The sequence below is a fragment of the Dipodomys merriami genome, unplaced genomic scaffold, assembly GCF_024711535.1.
Source record: "Dipodomys merriami isolate MVZ:Mamm:240054 unplaced genomic scaffold, mDipMer1.0.p SCAF_11, whole genome shotgun sequence".
Classification (NCBI taxonomy): Eukaryota; Metazoa; Chordata; class Mammalia; order Rodentia; family Heteromyidae; genus Dipodomys; species Dipodomys merriami.
Genome location: NW_027202382.1, coordinates 3,113,325 through 3,132,152, shown reverse-complemented (window position 1 = coordinate 3,132,152; position 18,828 = coordinate 3,113,325). Strand labels below are relative to the sequence as shown.

Below are 18,828 nucleotides of genomic sequence, written 5' to 3'. Positions count from 1 at the left end.
ATAGAAACTGTAAAGCAAGTAAGGCATGGAATAAGGTACTTCAAGCTCTAAAAGAAAATAACTGGGAACCTGGATTACCAAATACAGCAAAGCTATGCTTCTCGATTATAAAGAATAAAAACCTTCCATGATAAACAAAAACTTAACCACCACTAAGCCAGCACTGCAAAAGGTACTTAACAGTATCCTAAAAAGAGAAAAGAAAGATAAACACAGCCATAACAATACAGAATCTCCATGGTAAGCAGATAAACAAAGAAAAGAATTACAACACAACTTTTCAATAATAATTCTAGGGTTGCCAGTGTGGCTCAGTGGTAAAGGGCTGGCCTAGCATGCTTGAAGCCCTGGGTTTGATTCCTCAGTACCACATAAACAGAAAAAAGCCTGAAGCGTTGTGGCTCAAGGTGTAGAGCACTAGCCTTGAGCCGAAGAAGCTCAGAGGCAGTGCTCAGGCCCTGAATTTAAGCCCCATGACAGGTAAAAAAAACCAAACCAAAACAAAACAATAATTCTATAAGCATCCATTATCCAGGCGAAGATAAAGGCTAACAGGGAGGGATTAAAAAACATATAGGTGAGTGAGGTGGTTCACACCTGCAATCCTACTTACTTGAGAGGCTGAAATTGGACTGAGGTTCCTGGACAGCCGGGGGGAGGGGTGGGGGGGGGGGACAACTCATTAGGCCCCATTCCACAGAAAAGGCTAGGCAAAACGGCAGGTTTGCCATGTCAGCTATAAATCAAAGTGTAAACAGGTATATCACAGTTTAGATCAGCCCACACAAAAGGCAAAGCTAATTAAAAAATAACCAAAATAAAAAGGACTGTAGTTTGTGGCTCCCAGTGGTAGGACCCCTGCCTACTAAGCAAGAAGCTTGAGTTGTTTGGATAAGATTACATTAGTAATTGTTTTCTACCTACAATATTTAGAAGGCTTATTAAAAACTGAACAATATCTACTGCAAATGGATGGGGTCATTGCCCCTACAATAACAGCACTGCACTAGAATGTTGGGTACAACAAGATGTAAGCACTCTTACTTAATGAACCTTCTTGTAAATTATTTCCTTCATGCTGGTAGGGACTCCAAGGGCTCAGTGATTTTAGAGACTGCTCTTCAAAAACTATAGAGTTCAGGAGAACTCAATAAAATATTAGCCCATACACTTCAACTTATTACCAAAGAATGAATTGCGGGAATTTTAAAGCTGAAGAGAACAGCTGGTTTCTAGTGGAATTGGTATATTCTAAAATTCTACCCACTATCATTCTCTTGTCTCATTCCATTTGGCTGTGCAATCAGTCCAGAAATGTGAAAATTTTCACATTGCTTAGAATCTTACTCAGTACAGGGAAATGCTCAATGCTTACACACGGTATTTGGAACTATATTCACTCCATGTTTTGAATATAATAACTGTGACTATGGTAAAACTAACCAGCTATTGGATGGTAGCTTTAAAGTTTGTATTAGAACTGTTATTTGCTCTCCCTAAAAGGTTACCAAAAGAATGTATGAGAGGCTGGGAAGGTGGCTCAGTGGTAATACTTTTTTTTTTAATCATTTCTCTCTCCCAAATTTGATTTGTCTAGGTAATAAGTGCTCAAGCAGTCTTCTTTGAGTTTTAGAGCACACTTAGCTGATAATCACTTTTTCCCTTCTAAGTATCACTACTGTAGAAATCAGGTGTAACATCTGGGAAGGTGGCTCAGTGGTAGAGCGCATGCCTTGCATGCCAAAGGCCCTGGGTTCGATTCCTCAGCACCACATAAGCAGACAAAAAAAAAAGCCGGAAGTGGCGCTATGGCTCAAGTGGTAGAGTGCTTGCCTTGAGCTGAAGAGCTGAGGGACAGCGCCCAGGCCCAGAGTTCAGGCCCATGACCGGACCCAAAAAAAAAAAAAAAAAAAAAGAATGTATGATAGTTTCTAAAGGTAGTTCAAGCACTCTAAAAACTGTCATGTTAATTTTCTCCTTACAGAAGCCAGCATGCAAGCAGAACTCCTTTATTCCCTAACAGTCATTAATCTTGCTGATACCTTTTCAATTAAAGATGATTTTGGAATGAACAGCAGATAGTCTAAAGGGGACAGGTACCAAGCCCCAGAACCAATGGCAGATAACAGAATTTAGAAATCCATTGTGCCATAATTCCTTTCATTTCTACTATTTTGCTGTGAAAATGTCCCTGCTGGTATGAGCAGGGGATGCTTAGAACTTCAGGATTAGGACTGTGAAGGACTGTTGCTGACAGTTATTTTGCTTTTGACAGTTCAAGATACTGTATAAGCTGGGCACTGGTGGCTCACACCTGTTATCCTAGCTATTCAGGAGGCTGAGATATGAGGATCGCAGTGCAAAGCCAGGCCAGGCAGGAAAGGCCCTGAAACTTTATCTCCAATAAACCACCAGAAAACTGGAAGTGGGGCTGTGGCTCAACTGGTAGCATGCTAGCCTTGAGCTGCAGAGCTGAGAGACAGCGCTCAGGTCCAGAGTTCAAGCCCCATGACCGACAAAAAAAAAAAAAAGATACTGTATAATGATTTTATTTTATTTTTAGTGGGGGAAGGGGGAAAAAAAAGCTCAGGGACAGTGCCCAGGACCTTAGTTCAAGCCCCAAGACTGGCAAAACAAACAAACAAACAAACAAAACATGCAACAGCTGGGAATGTGACTTAGTAGTAGAGTGCTTGCCTCACATGCATGAAGACCTGGGTTCAATTCCTCAGTACCACATAAACAGAAAAGCCAGAAGTGGAGCTGTAGCTCAAGTGGTAGAGCGCTTGCCTAGAGCACAGAGAGGCTCAAGGATAGTGCCCAGGACTGAGTTCAAGCCCCAGGACCACCAAAGCAAACAAACAAACATGCAACAAATAAGAGTTGGAAAATGTCTAAGATTTATGCATAAAGAGCTTTAGAAGAACTTGTTACTAACAGAGAGGACAAGATGCCAAATTAGGAGCATTTGCCACTTTTCCTCTGTGAATGAAGAGAGTCTAGTGACACAGAAGAAACTAGATTCTGAAGAAAGAGAACCATCAATCACAAAGGCGGTAGTAGGGAGGGAAAAAAAAAAAGTAGAGAGAAACAAATGCAGCAAAGAGGGACTGAAAGCTCCATTACAAGGTAAAGCAGACAACCAATTCTTTCCTTCTTTGCTTCCTTCCTTCCTTCATTCATTCATTCCTTCCCTTTCCTTTCCTTTTTCTTTCTTTTTCATGCCAGTCCTGGGATTGAACTCAGGGCCTGGGCACTGTCCCTGAGCTTCTTCTGCTCAAGGCTAGCACTCTACCACTTGAGCCACAGCACTACTTTCAGCTTTTTCTGTTTATGTGGTACTGAGGAATGGAAGCTAGGGCTTCATGCATGCCAGGCAAGCACTCGACCACTAAGCCACATTCTCATCCCCAGACAACCAATTCTATTTGCAAGAAAAGTCCACACAACACACAAGCTTTAACTCCAGTACATGGATTTGTGAGGCAGTTAACGGCTCTGGTGTGGGAAACATCTTGGTGAAAAAGTTATTCCATGGCTCCCCTTATCCCAGAGGGCAACAATAAGATGCCATCTTGACAGACTATTCTTGGAGATTCTGTTACTCTGGGGCCCTGGGAACAAAGAACAATCATGCTTAATGAGTTACAGGACGTCATTGTCATAGACTTCAGATGTAGGTCAGTCCTAAGGGGTGGTTAGTAACAAGAGTGTCCAACCTGGCTCCACAGGGATGTTTAAACTATAGGCAGCTTAGAGGCTGCTTGGAATGGCTGCCAGTATTCAATGAAGACATGAGGCTCCCTGCCAAGTCATGCAGGAGAGGTATTGGTGTTGCAGACAATGCAGTTGCCAACAGAGGACTGAAGGTGCAGCTCAAAATGGCTATTAGGGCACCATTAAAGGAAGCTAATATGCCAGAGCTACTGCTCCAGCTGCCTAGAAGTGAAGGGGCCTTGGAACTCCCTGCAGGACACTCAGTAGAGGAGCAGGTTAGATGGCCTCTTATGCTGATGTTACAGTTGTCCTCAGAGAACAGATGTTGCTCAAATTACCCACAGAGAGACCATTAACGGAAAGTGGGATTTTGAAGACTTGATCATGGCACGTGTCTCTACCCTCGGTAACCAGGAGAAAATCCCATGGTCTGAGACTATAGCAATAAAGCTTTATGCTTTAGGCTTGTGAAGTACCAACTGTCTGCGATCTGTCCTCATTGATTCCTGAGTGGGTCAGAGGCCACCCACTCAGAATTATGTGATTCCTACAATACATACATTCACAACATATGTGTATACACACACAAACAAGAACAATCAAAAATCCATAGTTTGGCTGGGCACTAGTGGCTCACTCCTGTAGTCCCACCTACTAGGAGGCTGAGATCTGAAGATAGCAGTTCCAAGCAGCCCAGGCAGGAAAGTCTGTGAGACTCTTCTCTCCAATTAACCACCAGAAAACTGGAAGTGGCTGTGGCTCAAGTGGTAGAGCGCTTGCCTTGAGCTGAAGAGCGCAGGGACAGTGCCCAGGCCCAGAGTTCAAGACCCACAACCAACAAAAAATAAATATTCATACTTTGTTTATAAAAGTCTGTGTTTGTTGCTCCTTTTGTGTTGGGTCTGACTTTTTTTTAGAAAAAAATGAATTGGGCTGGGAAGGTGGCTCAGTGGTAGAGCGCTTGCCTTGCATGCATGAGGCCCTGGGTTTCATCCCTCAACACCACATAAGCAAAAAGAAAAAAAGCCGGAAGTGGTGCTGTGGCTCAAGTGGTAGAGCGCTAGCCTTGAGCTGAAGAGCTGAGGGGCAGCTTCCAGGCCGAGTTCAGGGCCCACGACCGGACCCAAAAAAAGAAAAGAAAAAAAATATTTTATTTTTAGTATAAGGATGATATACAGAAGGGTTACAGTTACATAAGTCTGGTAAAGAATACATTTTATTTATTTATTTATTTATTTTGTAGGTCATGGGGCCTGAACTCGGGGCCTGGACACGGTCCCTCAACTCTTCAGCTCAAGGCTGGCACTCTACCATTTAAGCCACAGTGCCACTTGCGGCTTTTTCTGCTTATGCGGAGCTGACAAATCAAACCTAGGGCCTCATGCATGCAAGGCAAGCAAATAGTAATTTCTTTTGTTTTCTTTTTTTTTTTTTTTTTTGGTCCAGTCATGGGGCCTGAACTCTGGGTGCTGTCCCTCAGCTCTTCAGCTCAAGGCTAGCACTCTACCACTCTTGAGCCACAGCGCCACTTCCGGCTTTTTTATTTTTTGCTTATGTAGTGCTAAGGAATCGAATCCAGGGCCTCATGCATGCAAGGCAAGAGCTCTACCACTGAGCCACCTTCCCAGCCTGCAAATAGTACATTTCTTTTTGGACAATGTCACCTCTTGGTTCTGACTTTTTTTTTTGGGGGGGGGGGGGGTCCAGTCGTGGGGCCTGAACTCTGGGCCTGAGCACTGTCCCTCAGCTCTTCAGCTCAAAGCTAGCGCTCTGGTTCTGACTTTTCTTTGTATTGGTTTTGTTTTTATATATCTGGTATGGGCAATTTTTTATTTTTTTTATTTTTTATTTGTCAGTTTTGGAGCTTGAATTCTAAGCTGGGATTAGAATTCTTCAGCTCAAGGCTAGCACTCTAACACTTGAGCCATAGTGCCACTTCCAGCCTTTTCTGTTTATGTGGTACTGAGGAATCGAACCTAGGGCCTCATACATGCAAGGCAAACACTCTACCACTGAGCCACCTTCCCAGCCCTGGTATAGGCCATTTTGTAGCCTCTTTTTTTTTTTTTTTTTTTTTTTTTTGGGGGGGGGGGGGTCCGGTCGTGGGGCCTGAACTCTGGGCCTGGGCGCTGTCCCTCAGCTCTTCAGCTCAAGGCTAGCATTCTACCACTGAGCCACCTTCCCAACCCCTGTACCCTCTTTCTGACTTACTTTTTAGTTCTGCTTATTCCTCCATCAAGTGGTAGCGTCAACACTAAGCAAGACAGCTGAGTGAGCATGAAGCCCTGAGTTTTAAGTCTTGGTACCAATAATAAATAAGCAAAAATAAATAAATAAACAAATAAATAAAGCGTGATGGCATATCCCCTATTTCCTCCAATTTCGCATTCACTTCTCTCTGAAAGTACTTGTACAAGTCACTTTAAAAGAAAACCATTTTCGGGGCTGGGAAGGTGGCTCAGTTGTAGAGTGCTTGTCTTGCATGCAAGAGGCCCTGGGTTCAATTCCTCAGCACCACATAAGCAAAAAGAAAAAAGCCGGAAGTGGCGCTGTGGCTCAAGTGGTAGAACGCTAGCCTTGAGCTGAAGAGCTGAGGGACAGCGCCCAGGCCCATAGTTCAGTACTGGACCCAAAAAAAAAAAAAAAGAAAAGAAAAGAAAAGAAAATCATTTTGCTGGGCACCAGTGACTCACGACTGTAACCCTAGCTAATCAGGAGGCTGAGATCTGAGCATCAACGTTCAAACCCAGCCAAGGCAGAAAAGTTGCCATGAGATTCTTATCTCCAATTAACCACTCAAAAACTGGAAGCGGGGCTGTGGCCCAAGTGATAAGAGTGCTTGCCTTGAACTGAAGACCTGAGAGACAGTACCCAGGCCCAGAGTTCAAACCCCAGAACCGACAAAAAAAAAAAAATCATTTTGTTTTGTTTGGCAGTGGTAGGGTATGAACTCAGGCCTCAGACTTGCTAGGCTCTACAGCTTGATTCATACTCCCTAGTCCAATATCTGTCACATTATTTCATTACTGTGTGCCTTTTTTTTTTTTTTTTTTTGGTCAGTCATGGGGCTTGAACTCTGGGCTTGGGCTCTGTCCCTCAGCTCTTCAGCTCAAGGCGAGGGCTCTACCGCTAGAGCCACAGTGCCACTTCTGGTTTTCCAGTGGTTTATTGGAGGTGAGAGTCTCACGGACTTTCCTGCCCAGGCTGGCTTTGAACTGCGATCCTCAGATCTCAGCCTCTTGAGTAGCTAGGATTACAGGCATGAGCCACCAGCGCCTGGCTACTGTGTGCCTTTTGAACATTCTTTGAGGTCAAACGTTTTCTACTTTGTAACCATCTCAATCTATAAATTAGGTGTTTATTTCATCTTTTGTTTGCTGTATTTTGTAATTGTTAGGCTGTAGTTATGGTGCTTATTCTAATCTAAGACTGTTTATCTTATTAGGCCTTAATATTCACTTTCTTTTTTTGGGGGGGGGACGGTCAGTTCTGGGGCTTGAACTCAGGGCCTGAGTACTGTCCCCTGAGCTTCTTTTGCTCAAGGCTAGCACTCTACCACTGGAGCCACAGCACCACTCCTGGTTTTTTCTGTTTATGTGGTACTGAGGCTGCACGCATGATACGCAAGCACTCTACCACTCACCCACATTCCCAGCCCAATATTGACTTTTTATGTCACCCTACTCCTCTTTTGATCCCTAGCAGAGATACCAGTATTTGCTAGAACTTTTTTCATGAGTAAAAAAAGTTCTATAAGCATAAAGTAACATTTATGCTTTCAGGATCTAAGCATTCCTAAATTAAAAGATTAGTGAACAACACATACACATTTTAAAAAACTACATTAGAAGAACCCCCAAAATATTTTAAAGATTGTTATTACTGTTTTATAACCGTAAGACTTCTTATAACTATTCTATATTCCAAAAATAAATATGAATTTGTAGATATTAAGTTTGTTGCAACAGGAATACTTAGAAATATTTAAGTCCCACAGTATTACTGAAATTAAGAACCATGTTATTTCTTATATTGCAAAAGAAATTAACCCTCCCATAAACTTTTAACAATTGTCAGAATTTTGAATTAGATTTTTATTTCTACTCAATCTTCACTCTACATGTTCCATACGCTTCAATTCTCCATTAGATACAATACTGAAATAGTTCTACTGCAAAAGAAGTAGTACCAAGAAAAATTACCCTTTTCAAAGAATCAAAAAGATCCAAGCATGGTGGTGCACACCTGTAATCCCAGCACTTAGGAGGCTAAAGTAGGTGCATCATGAATTTGATGGCCACCTGACCTACCTACCAAGATCCTGTCCCAAAAATCCAAAGGTTGGGGATACAGCTCAGTAGCAGAATACTTGCTTAAGCTTGCACAAGGCTCTGGGTCCCCCTATCTCTGCCTCCACCTTACAAAAAAACAAGTTTGAAAAGTGCTATAAACTTTTACATTGGCAAAATTATCTCACTATACCATTATTTTAAGGGTACAAAGGTATACTATTAAAATTAAGCTAGAGAAAATAAAATTTCAGAATACTACAAAGTTACAAAACAACAGTAGTCAGCTGGGAACTGGTGGCTCACGGCTGTAATCCTAACTACTCAAGATGCTGAGATCTGAGGATCATGGTTCAAAGCCAGCCCAGGCAGGAAAGTTTGTGAAACTCTGATCTCCAATTATCTACCAGAAAACCAGAAGTGGCGCTGTGGCTCAAATGGTAGAGTGCTCCCGTTGAGCTGAAGAGCTAAGGGACAGTGCCCAGGCCCAGAGTTCAAACCCCAGAACAAAATAAATAAATAAACAAACAAACAAACAGTAGTATGCCAGGAAAAACATGCCAAGTATAAACTAGAAAATCAGGACTAGGAATATAGCTTAGTGGTAGAGTGCTTGCCTAGCATGCCTGAAGTACTGGGTTAGATTCCTCAGTACCACATAAACACAAAAAGGCAGATGTGGCACTGTCAAGTACTATAGTGCCAGCCTTGAGAAAAGAAGCTCAGGGACAGTGCCCAAGCCTTGCCAGGTATAGCAACACACACACACACACACACACACACACACACACACACACACACACACACACACACCACACACACACACACACACACACACACACACACACAGAATCATATGCAAGTATAGTTAGATTAGTTCATTATTCTAATTACTATGTATACAAGTATAACAGAAACACAGTACAGAAAAATATAAATGTAAGATAAATGAGAACACTCTCAATTTTTCTTTTGAATTTATGTGGGGGTTTTTTTCTGAAAGTTTTTGGGTGACACTGCCCAAAAAGAAATGTACTCATTACCTGACTTATGTAACTGTAACCCCTCTGTATATCACCTTCGTAATAACAAAAACAAAAAAGTTTTCATCAGAGATGGCAGTGAATAACTGTAATCCCAGCACTTAAACAGAGGAACAGAGGAAGAAGGAAAAGTCTTAGGTTTCATGCCATTCTGGGGTATGTGAGACTGTCTCAAAAAAAAAAAAAAATGTTTTTAGGGGCTGGGAAAGTGGCTTAGTGGTTGAGTGCTTGCTAGCATTCATGAAGCCCTGGCTTCGATTCCTTAGTACCACATAAACAGAAAAAGCCACAAAGGGTGCTGTGGCTCAAGTGGTAGAGTGCTAGCTTTGAGCAAAAGAAGCACAAAGATAGTGCCCAGGCCATGAGTTCAAGCCCCAGGACTGGCAAAAAAAAAAAAAAAAAAATGTTTTTAAATATCACAGTAAGCTCATACCCAAATGCCTACATACATTAAGTATTTTTTTAAAAAAAACTTTTAATTAATAAGCTATTTAACTTCTTTCCATAAAAAAATCCAATTGAATGCCTTATAATTTGAGGCTAAAGACTGTTTTATACCAATGGTATTTTGTTAAATTTGTGTCTGTGTCTGTATGTGCGCACAAGCTCTCATGCTGACCCTAGGGCTTGAACTCAGGGCTTGTGTGCTGTCCCTGAGCTTTTATGCCCAAGGCTAACCACTTGTGCCACAGCTCCACTTCCGACTTTTTGATGGTTAATTGGAGATAAAAGTCTCATGAACTTTCCTGACAGGACTGACTTTGAACAATGATCCTCAGATCTCAGTCTCCTAAGTAGTTAGGATTATAGGTGTGAACCATCAGGCCTGGTAATTTTGTTATATTTTTTTCCTTAAATTTTAAGTCTTATAGGAATCTCCCAGTCCAATATACCCAGGACAACAAAATTAAACTAGCAGTCTGAAAAAGGGGGTTCAATTTGTGGCACCAGCTTATGTAATATGACACTCATTTGCTCTAAGTTTCAACAAGCATATACTGGAGACTCATTTCATCCAGAAAATTCTGTTTGCAAATCACATCAAATGAGCCAACCTGCCACTGACTCAGCAGCTTTCTTTTCCACTTCACCACCTGTTCTTAAGATACAAGCATAAGACTGAACGAAACCTAACTTTCAAACTGAACAGCAAAGCCAATGCAAAACCCATATTTGCCTTGGCAGGGAACTCCAATGAAAATATGAGAGGTTAGGTCTTACCTAGCAGACACAGAAAGAGTAAAGATGCCTTGTTTTTACTGATCATGTGAAATCCTTCTGCATAGTTACAAATTAGCTTTTAAAGACCTCCTTAGCATGTTTCTTTTTAAGGGAGACCTCATCCAAACAATCTTCCAAATTTGGCACCAAGAATCCTTGCAGCCTACACACCATTGCAGTTCGTTGTAATTTAAAACTTTTGCTTTTACAAATAGTCCCCACACACCAAGTTTGCTGCCAATTTCTTCTAATAAAAACTCAAGTTTATACTACATAATACTGTATTTACTCTCAACAGCATTTTCACATTACACAGGAGTAAATTACTCCAACATACAACTTCAACATTTCTGACATCATAGCTATTCTGTTAACTCAAATTAACAAGTCTACACAGCTGTACATTAGGTAAGGTACTACTGGCCAATTAATAGTTAAGTGACATATGATCAGTTCAGAGTGGACCTCTAAATCACAATCAACTTTTCTGCAAAATGGAAACCAGGGATACTAGTCAGAGGTAAGTGTGAAGTGAGTACAGAAACCCTTTGCCATTACGAGAAAAGTGAGTCAACACAGCTTATAAAGACAGACAGATCATATTCATTAATACAAATCCAAGTTTCCTTCTGAGTGCTAAGGCTGATACCAAGAAGGCAGCTTACTAATTCTTTAACAGTAACACAAAGAACAGACGGTACTGATTAAGTAAAAGCATCCTTTAATGCAAAAAGATGTTTTCTTTTTGCATTTTCCCTTTAACCTGTGTGCACAGAAAAACAACACCAAAGGTTCTGTAATTCATGTACATGGTGACATCAAATCAAATATTTAATGAGAACCTAGCCCCCTTGTAACCTCAGGACTTCCTCTACCTGACTTCACCTGGGAACAGGGCTGACTGGAAATGAAGACCTGTTCCCGGGTAACCTAGGACCTGGCAACATCTCAACATGCAGTCTCAGCAGGACAATGTCTCTAAGGCTCAAGCATTCTGGCAGCACTACGGATTCAACGTTTTGGGTGATACTTTCGCTCCCATTTGCTCAAGTAACTACGTTCTCTGTCCTCAATTTTCCCACGTGAAACTAACCCGGGGGGGGGGGGGGGAGACCAATGAAAAACTGGGTCATTCCGTATTTGTTCGGATGAAGAAGCAAGGTCTTCGGGAAAGAAAAGGCCTAAGAAGCAGGAAACAAACAAAAAGGAACAAAAACAGGCACCATCCTCCACTTCAAAGAAGTCAGAACTTCTTACGGGACTCGGCACGGGGTGGGCTCGCTCTGGAGTCGGCTGGATTCGCGTGCAGTCATTCTGGAGTCGAATAGAACCACCCTGCCCACCACCCACCCCCCCCCCCCGGCCACCGCAGGGCAGAGAAGGAAATGTGTTCACCTGCGACACCTGTCTGGGTCCCCAACACACACACTCACCCCATCGCACTTCCGGTGTCCCCGGACCACCCAACCTCTCCCAAGACGCAACCACTCTCCCCAGCTTTCCCTAGCACTCGCGGGGATGACAACCCGCACCCCACCTGGAACCCCCGCCCGTGATGCCCCCCCACCCCGCCCCGGACGGCCCCTCGGGCCCAGGGCCCTGGCGCCTCCAGCCGGCGATCGTCCCGAGCCCCGGGAGGCGCAGGGAGGCCCTTCCCGCCGCCAACCCCCTCCGCCCGCACAGCCCGCTGGCTCTGGGGACTCCCCGCCCTCGGAACTGAGCGGAAAGCAGGCCAGGAATCCGGCCGCCGCCGCCGCTCCCCGCCCCCGTCCGCGACCCCTCGCGGGCCGGCCGCTCGGAACTCAGCCCGCCCCGCGGCGGAGCGCGGCCCCGCGGGAGCGCAGCGCGCCGCGGCGGGGCCGGAGGCCCAGCGCCGCGGACTCACCTGCCGCCGCCCGCTCCGCGAGAGCCACCCGAGCACAGCTCCTTCCTGGGGCATGAAAGCGCCGGCTGCGCGGCCTGGGCGCCTACGGCAGGGCAGGGCTGGGCACGGCAGGGCAAGGCAGGGCGGGGCAAGGGGACTCGCTCCCACAGTCTCAGCCACCGCCGCCACGGCCGCTCTGCGCTTGCGCCTGCGCGCGCTGGGTCTCGAGGGGGCGCCTCTGGCGGCGGGAGAGGGGAGCGGGGGTAACGACCCAGGGCGCGGGCTCGCGCGGGCGCGGCGTCTCTCCCGCGGCCCTCAGGGCGGGTGCAAGATGATCTAGGAGCTACCTCGGACGAGGCCGTTCCCACAAGCTGGTAGCCATGCTTCTGTTCCCTCCCCCCCCACCTCCCGCCCCTTTGCACAGAGCAGCACTTTCTCTCCCCCCCCCCATCCTTTTCCTACTGCGGGGGCGGGTGAGAAGGGGGAGGGATGGGGAAGGGAGGGGCGGGGCGCTACTGGAGCCATTCTCAGGCCCCGCCCCGGGGAATAACCACACCCCTTGGTAGGAGAGCCCCGCCCCGAGGTAGCCACGCCCCTTGGGAGAGCCCCGCCCCCGGGCCGCGCGGCCCCGCTCCCTTCCCCCACCCTCTCCCACCCCGGCGTGGCTGGGGAGGCTCCGGTCCCCGTGGGGCTCGCTCTACCGCGGGCTCTCTCGCGGGTCGAGTCGGCCCGGAACCCGGGGCGCCGGGCGCGGCTTTGCCCCCTTCCTGTGGGGCTGGGACTCGGCGCGGACGGGCGTTGATTACCTTGGCCTCAGGCAGGTGGCCACCGCTCGGCTTCCTCAAGGTCACTGAGAATTCCAGACGGGAACGCGGACTTTCCCCCGCGGGATGGAGCTGCACCTCTCTCCGGGACCTCGGGGCCGGGTTGGAGGGGGCTCCTGGAGCCTGCCCGGCTCTCGGGGTGGCTGACCGCTCTCCTCCGACGCCGCCCGGCCCGGCCCGGCCCGGAAGGCGAACGGCGACGCGGGTCCCAGGACGGTGTGTAAGCTAGTGTGATCGTCCAGAAAGAAAGCGGTTTAAAACACATCGGCATCGGCAGAACTTTTCTGTTGCCTCCTGACTCCCACCGCCCCCCCCCACACACACACACACACACACGAAGAAGAAAAAAACTTCACGGCAGAGCAAAACGCGATCGGGCAACATTGGTGCACAATGAGCACATGCCTGCAAATGACTCCTTCGTCGGCCTTTTTGTGAAAAGCGCGAGACTAAAGCTCAGTCTAATACTCTGTTGGTCAGTTTACTTCTCCTCCCCCCCCCCCCCCCCGCCCCCAGCCCTGGGGCTTGAACTCAGGGCCTGTCCCTGAGCTGCTTTTGCTCAAGGCTAGCACACTATCACTTGAGCTACAGCGCCCCTTCTGGCTCTTTCTGTTTGTGTGGTACTAAGGAATCCCAGGGCTTCATGCAAGCTAGATAAGCACCCTACCCTTCAGATACATTCCCAGCCCCACTATTGAGTAGACTTGTTCAGTAAGTAATTTTCAGGACCTGTAATAGGCGTTCATGTATACAACAAGCCCTACTACATCCTGCTGTTAGGCCTTTCCTTTGAATGCAGGATGGACTTACAGACTTCTAACACAGAGAATATATTAATAAGTGATGCACATCACTAACAAGATAAGTTTACAAAGAATGCATCAGTCTGGAACAGATTATATCATCCTCTTGTATTTGCTTTTGGGAAAACCAGCTACCATGTCAGACAGCCTTAAAGGGACGACAGCCCAAGCCTACAAGTTGACTATAGCTTTCCAGCAGACCCTGAGTAAAAATCCTGCAAGTAAGCCATTCTTTCATTCACAGAAGCCATAAGACAACAAATACTTCTACTTTCTAGTTGCAAGGGGGGGGGGGGCAATGGGCTGGGTAGGTGGCTCAGTGGTAGAGTGCTTGCTTTGCTTTGCATACATGAGGCCCTGGGTTCGATTCCTCAGCACCACATAAGCAGAAAAAAAAAGGCTGGAAGTGGCACTGTGGCTCAAGTAGTAGAGCACTTGCCTTGAGCTGAAGAGCTGAGGGACAACGCCCAGGCCCAGAGTTCAGGCCCCACAACCTGACCCAAAAAAAAAAAAGCAAGTGGGGGGGGGGGGGCGGGAGTTGACTAATTACACAGAAATTGATGATGGATATATCACAGTAAGGCCTAGAAGGTAAAATGTGCTTGTTAATGATAGCTCTTCTTTTGGTGAATATACCTGGTTTGCCAGGCATTTTTTGTGGGGGGGGAGGTCCAGCGTGGGGCCTGAACTCTGGGCCTGGGCACTGTCCCTCAGCTCTTCAGCTCAAAGCTAGCACTCTACCATTTGAGCCACAGCACCACTTCCAGCTTTTTTCTTTTTGCTTATGTGGTGCTGAGGAATCGAACCCAGGGCCTCATGAACACAAGGCAAGCGCTCTACCACTGAGCCACCTTCCCAGCCCCATCAGGTATATTCTTACCTGGTGAACTTACCATCCTATAATGTCACCCAAGCTTACTTTAATGATTTAATGACGATGTTTATAATTGTAGTACAAGAAGGTAGTCAGGAAATCTGTAAAGACTGACTTTATCCAATTATTTGTAGAATACCTTTTATGAAAGAGAGTTTGTTAGAATGTAAATCATACAATAGGATTTGCTTTAGCATAATATAGAGGTACAGGGGAAGATTCCAGGAGGAGGAGTAAGTAGACTGGTGTTTTTGTTGTTTGGGGCATGTTTTTACCAAATTCCAAAAAATTATCGAACTATCTGGGTGCCAGTGGCTCATGCCTGTAAATGTAGCTACTCAGAAGGCTGAGATCTGAGGATTCCAGTTTGAACCCAGCCTGGGCAGGAAAAGTCCCCATGAGACTCTTATTGCTAAATAGCCACTCAAGAACCAGAAGTGGTTCTGTGGCTCAAGTAGTAGAGTGCTACTTTTAGCACAGAGAAGCTCAGGGACAGTGCCCAGGCCCTGAGTTCAAGGCCCACAACTGACAAAAAGAAAAAAAAAAAAGAAAAGTTATTGAATATAATGTAAAGTAGGGCTATAAGTAAAAAGGATTGGATGCTGGGTGCCAGTGGCTCATGCCTGTAATCCTAGTTATTCAGAAGGCTGAGATCTGAGGATCACAGTTGACAGCCAACCCAGGCAGGAAAGTCTATGAGACTCTTAGTTCCAATAAACTATTTTAAAAAGGCTGGAAGTGGCACTGTGGCTCAAGAGCAGTAGCTTTGAGCACAAAGAGGCTCAGGGACAACCCCAGGATTGTCAACAACAATAAAAAAAGGATTGGATATGTTGAAATTGTTGGTTGATACTTGAGATTTCCTTATTTTGTTCTTTACTTTTTATATATTTAAGTTTTTCCCACAACTAAAAAAGCCTATCACATATTTTATAGACTTACAAGTTTAGTGCTAAAGGGAATCTTTAGAAATCATCTATTCAAATGAACTCATTTGGCAAATGGAGAAATGAAAGCCCAGAAAAATGTACGGACCCCATCTGTCAGTCTCATTTGTGGTGGTTTCATATTTACACATTGAGAAAAATCTATTGAATTGTAGATTTTTCTTTCTTATTTGGCAAAACAGAAAAACTTGCTCTGGATTTCCTAGGAGTGGCCTCCACTTTCTATGTGTAATAAGCTTGTAGATTGGCAGGTCATTTGGTTCCAGTCTTCAACTTATCAATTTTGGTAAACCTAATCCACATATTTGTAGACCCAGTTCCTCACATCTGCAGGTGTTTTTAGCGGCTGCTTAGAAAATATCCTAAATAAAATTGACATTGGCAAACACTAGATCTGCTTTAGTCTTATCCAAATGATCCAGTGTAGCCCACTCTGTGTTCTCTTCTCACATCTTATATCACTATCACTGTGGGCTCACAGTGAGAATCTTTTTTTTTTTTTTTTTGTCGGTTGTGGGTCTTGAACTCTGGGCCTGGGCGCTGTCCCTCAGCTCTTCAGCTCAAGGAGAGCGCTCTACCACTTGAGCTACAGCGCCACTTCCGGTTTTCTGGTGATTTATTGGAGATAGGAGTCTCACGGTCTTTCTTGCCCGGGCTGGCTTTGAACCGCGATCCTCAGATCTCAGCCTCCTGAGTAGCTAGGATTACAGGCGTGAGCCACCAGCGCCCGGCCACAGTGAGAATCTTACAGTTACTCAGCACCTTCTCTGTCTAGCCAGGAGCCAAATGTGGCTAGTAGGATGGACTGGCACAAAGCTCTGTAAGTGACCCCCAGGACAGTATCCTAAGAGGTCATAAAAAAGAGTAGGAGCAATCTAGGCACCAGTGGATCACATTTGTAATCTTAGCTAGTCACGAGGTAGAGATGTTAGGTTCGAAGCCAACTTGGACAGAAAAATCCAAGAAAGTCTGTCTCCAGTTAGCCAGCTAAAAAGGTAGTATGGGGGCTGGGAAGGTGGCTCAGTGTTAGAGCGCTTGCCTTGCATACCTGAGGCCCTGGGTTCGATTCCTCAGCACCACATAAGCAAAAAGAAAAAAGCTGGAAGTGGTGCTGTGGCTCAAGTGGTAGAGTGCTAGCCTTGAGCTGAGGAGCTGAGGGACAGCGCCCAGGCCCAGAGTTCAGGCCCAAGACCGGACCCCAAAAAAATAAAAATAAAAAGTTAGTATGACTCAAGTGGTAGAGCACCAGCCATGAACAAAGAAGCCAAAGGAGACTATAAAGCCTAGAGTTCAAGCTTTAATACCAGCACACACAGAAAGGAAGGGAGGGAAATAGAGAGGGAAAGAGGGAGAAAAGTGGGCAAAGCCAGGAATGGTAGTACATTCCTGTAATCCCAGCACTTAGAAAGCGCAAGTAGGAAGATTAACAGTTTAAAGTAAGGCTGGTCTATACAGTGGGACTGTGCCTCAAAAAATTGTGGTAGGGAGAAAAAAAAGGTCTGTACAGTGCTCAGGCCCTAAGTTCAAGCCCAGGACTGGCACAAAACATACACCAGAGTGGTAGGGAGTGGAGGTGTGGCTCAAATGGTAGAGTGCCAGCCTTATTGAAAAAGCCAAGAAGAAGCTTAAGGCCCTAGGTTGAAACCCCAGAACACACACACACACACACACACACACACACACACACACACACACACACACACACACGAAGAAAACAAAACAAAACAAAAAAATGTTAAACATAGTATCTTTTATTCCTGATTACTCTTGGAAGACACATGGTGTCACTTCAGCCTGATTCTACTAAAGCAAGTCACCAAGTCACTTTAAAAGAGATTAGTTGCATTAGCTTTCCTTTTTTTCTTCCAGTAGCAAAGATCAAACCTATACTCTTCTGCTGCTGTGTAGGTGCTCTACCACTGAATTATGCCCAGCCCAAAACCTGCATTATTGAAGATTCTTCCCTTTTCTTCCTACCCTTTCCTCATTCATTTTTTTAGGAAATGTTTTGCGTTCCACCTCTAAAAATACCCAAAATCCATTACTTCATTGTCACATCCTAAGTTAAGCTACCAATTTATTTTTTCAAGAAGGGGAGCATTTCTGGTACAATACTCTTCAGTTATCAGATTTGTTATAAAACCAGGCCTTACAGATAGGTACCCGGAATATATTTAACACTTCTTACAATTCAATAATACAATTAAGGGCTGGGAAGGTGGCTCAGTGGTAGCGCACTTGCCTTGCATGCCTGAGGCCCTGGGTTCGATTCCTCAGCACCACATAAGCAAAAAGAAAAAAAAAGCCGGAAGTGGCGCTGTGGCTCAAGTGGTAGAGCGCTAGCCTTGAGCTGAAGAGCTGAGAGACAGTACCCAGGCCCAGAGTTCAGGCCCTACGACTGGACCAAAAAAAAAAAAAAAACAATTAAATTTAAAAATAAATAAAAATACAGTTCAATAATAAAAAGGTCTCAACTTCCGTGACCGTTTTTTTTTTTTTTTTTTTGTCAGTTGTGAGGCTTGAACTCTGGGCCTGGGCACTGTCCCTGCGCTCTTTAGCTCAAGGCCAGTGCTCTACCTCAAGCCATATTACCACTTCCAGTTTTCTAGTGGTTAATTGGAGATTTAAGAGTCTCACGGACTTTTCTGCCCCGGCTGGCTTTGAATCGTGATCCTCAGATCTCAGCCTCCTGAGTAGCTAGGATTACAGGCCATTACTGGGGCCTGGTCCCAGAGACTCTTTTTTTTTTTTTGGGGGGGGGTCCGGTTGTGGGGCCTGAACTCTGGGCCTGGGTGCTGTCCCTCAGCTCTTCAGCTCAAGGCTAGAGCTCTACCACTTGAGCCACAGCTCCTCTTCTGTGGTGGTTAATTGAAGATAAAAGTCTCACAAACTGGGCTGGGAAGGTGGCTCAGTGGTAGAGTGCTTGCCTTGCATACCTGAGGCCCTGGGTTCGATTCCTCAGCACCACATAAGCAAAAAGAAAAAAAGCCGGACGTGGCTCTGTGGCTCAAGTGGTAGAGTGCTAGCCTTGAGCTGAAGAGCTGAGGGACAGCGCCCAGGCCCAGAGTTCAGGCCCCAGACCGGACCCCCCCCAAAAAAGTCTCACAAACTTCCGTGCCCAAGGTTGGGCTTCTAACCATGATCCTCAGATCTCAGCCTCTGGAATAACTAGAAGGAGGTATCAGTAGCCAGCTTATATATATATTTGGGGGGGGAGGGTCGGTCGTGGGGGCTAAACTCTGGGCC

At 45.6% G+C, this 18,828-nt stretch overlaps 1 protein-coding gene across 5 annotated transcripts in view; it reads right to left on the bottom strand.

The window, feature by feature from the left end:
* The window catches only part of Dennd4c (DENN domain containing 4C), a 112,920-nt gene extending 100,421 nt beyond the window's left edge, over window positions 1-12,499 (bottom strand). For 3 of the 5 annotated variants that reach the window (XM_070007873.1, XM_070007876.1, XM_070007877.1), the window contains exon 1: window positions 12,156-12,367. The gene's annotated coding sequence lies outside the window, so the exon portion shown is untranslated. Of the gene's footprint in view, window positions 1-8,031; window positions 8,133-12,155; window positions 12,368-12,481 lie in introns of those variants that run through there. The other 2 variants (XM_070007875.1, XM_070007874.1) reach the window with 2 other exon arrangements.
* Between the last annotated feature and the right edge of the window lie 6,329 nt (window positions 12,500-18,828).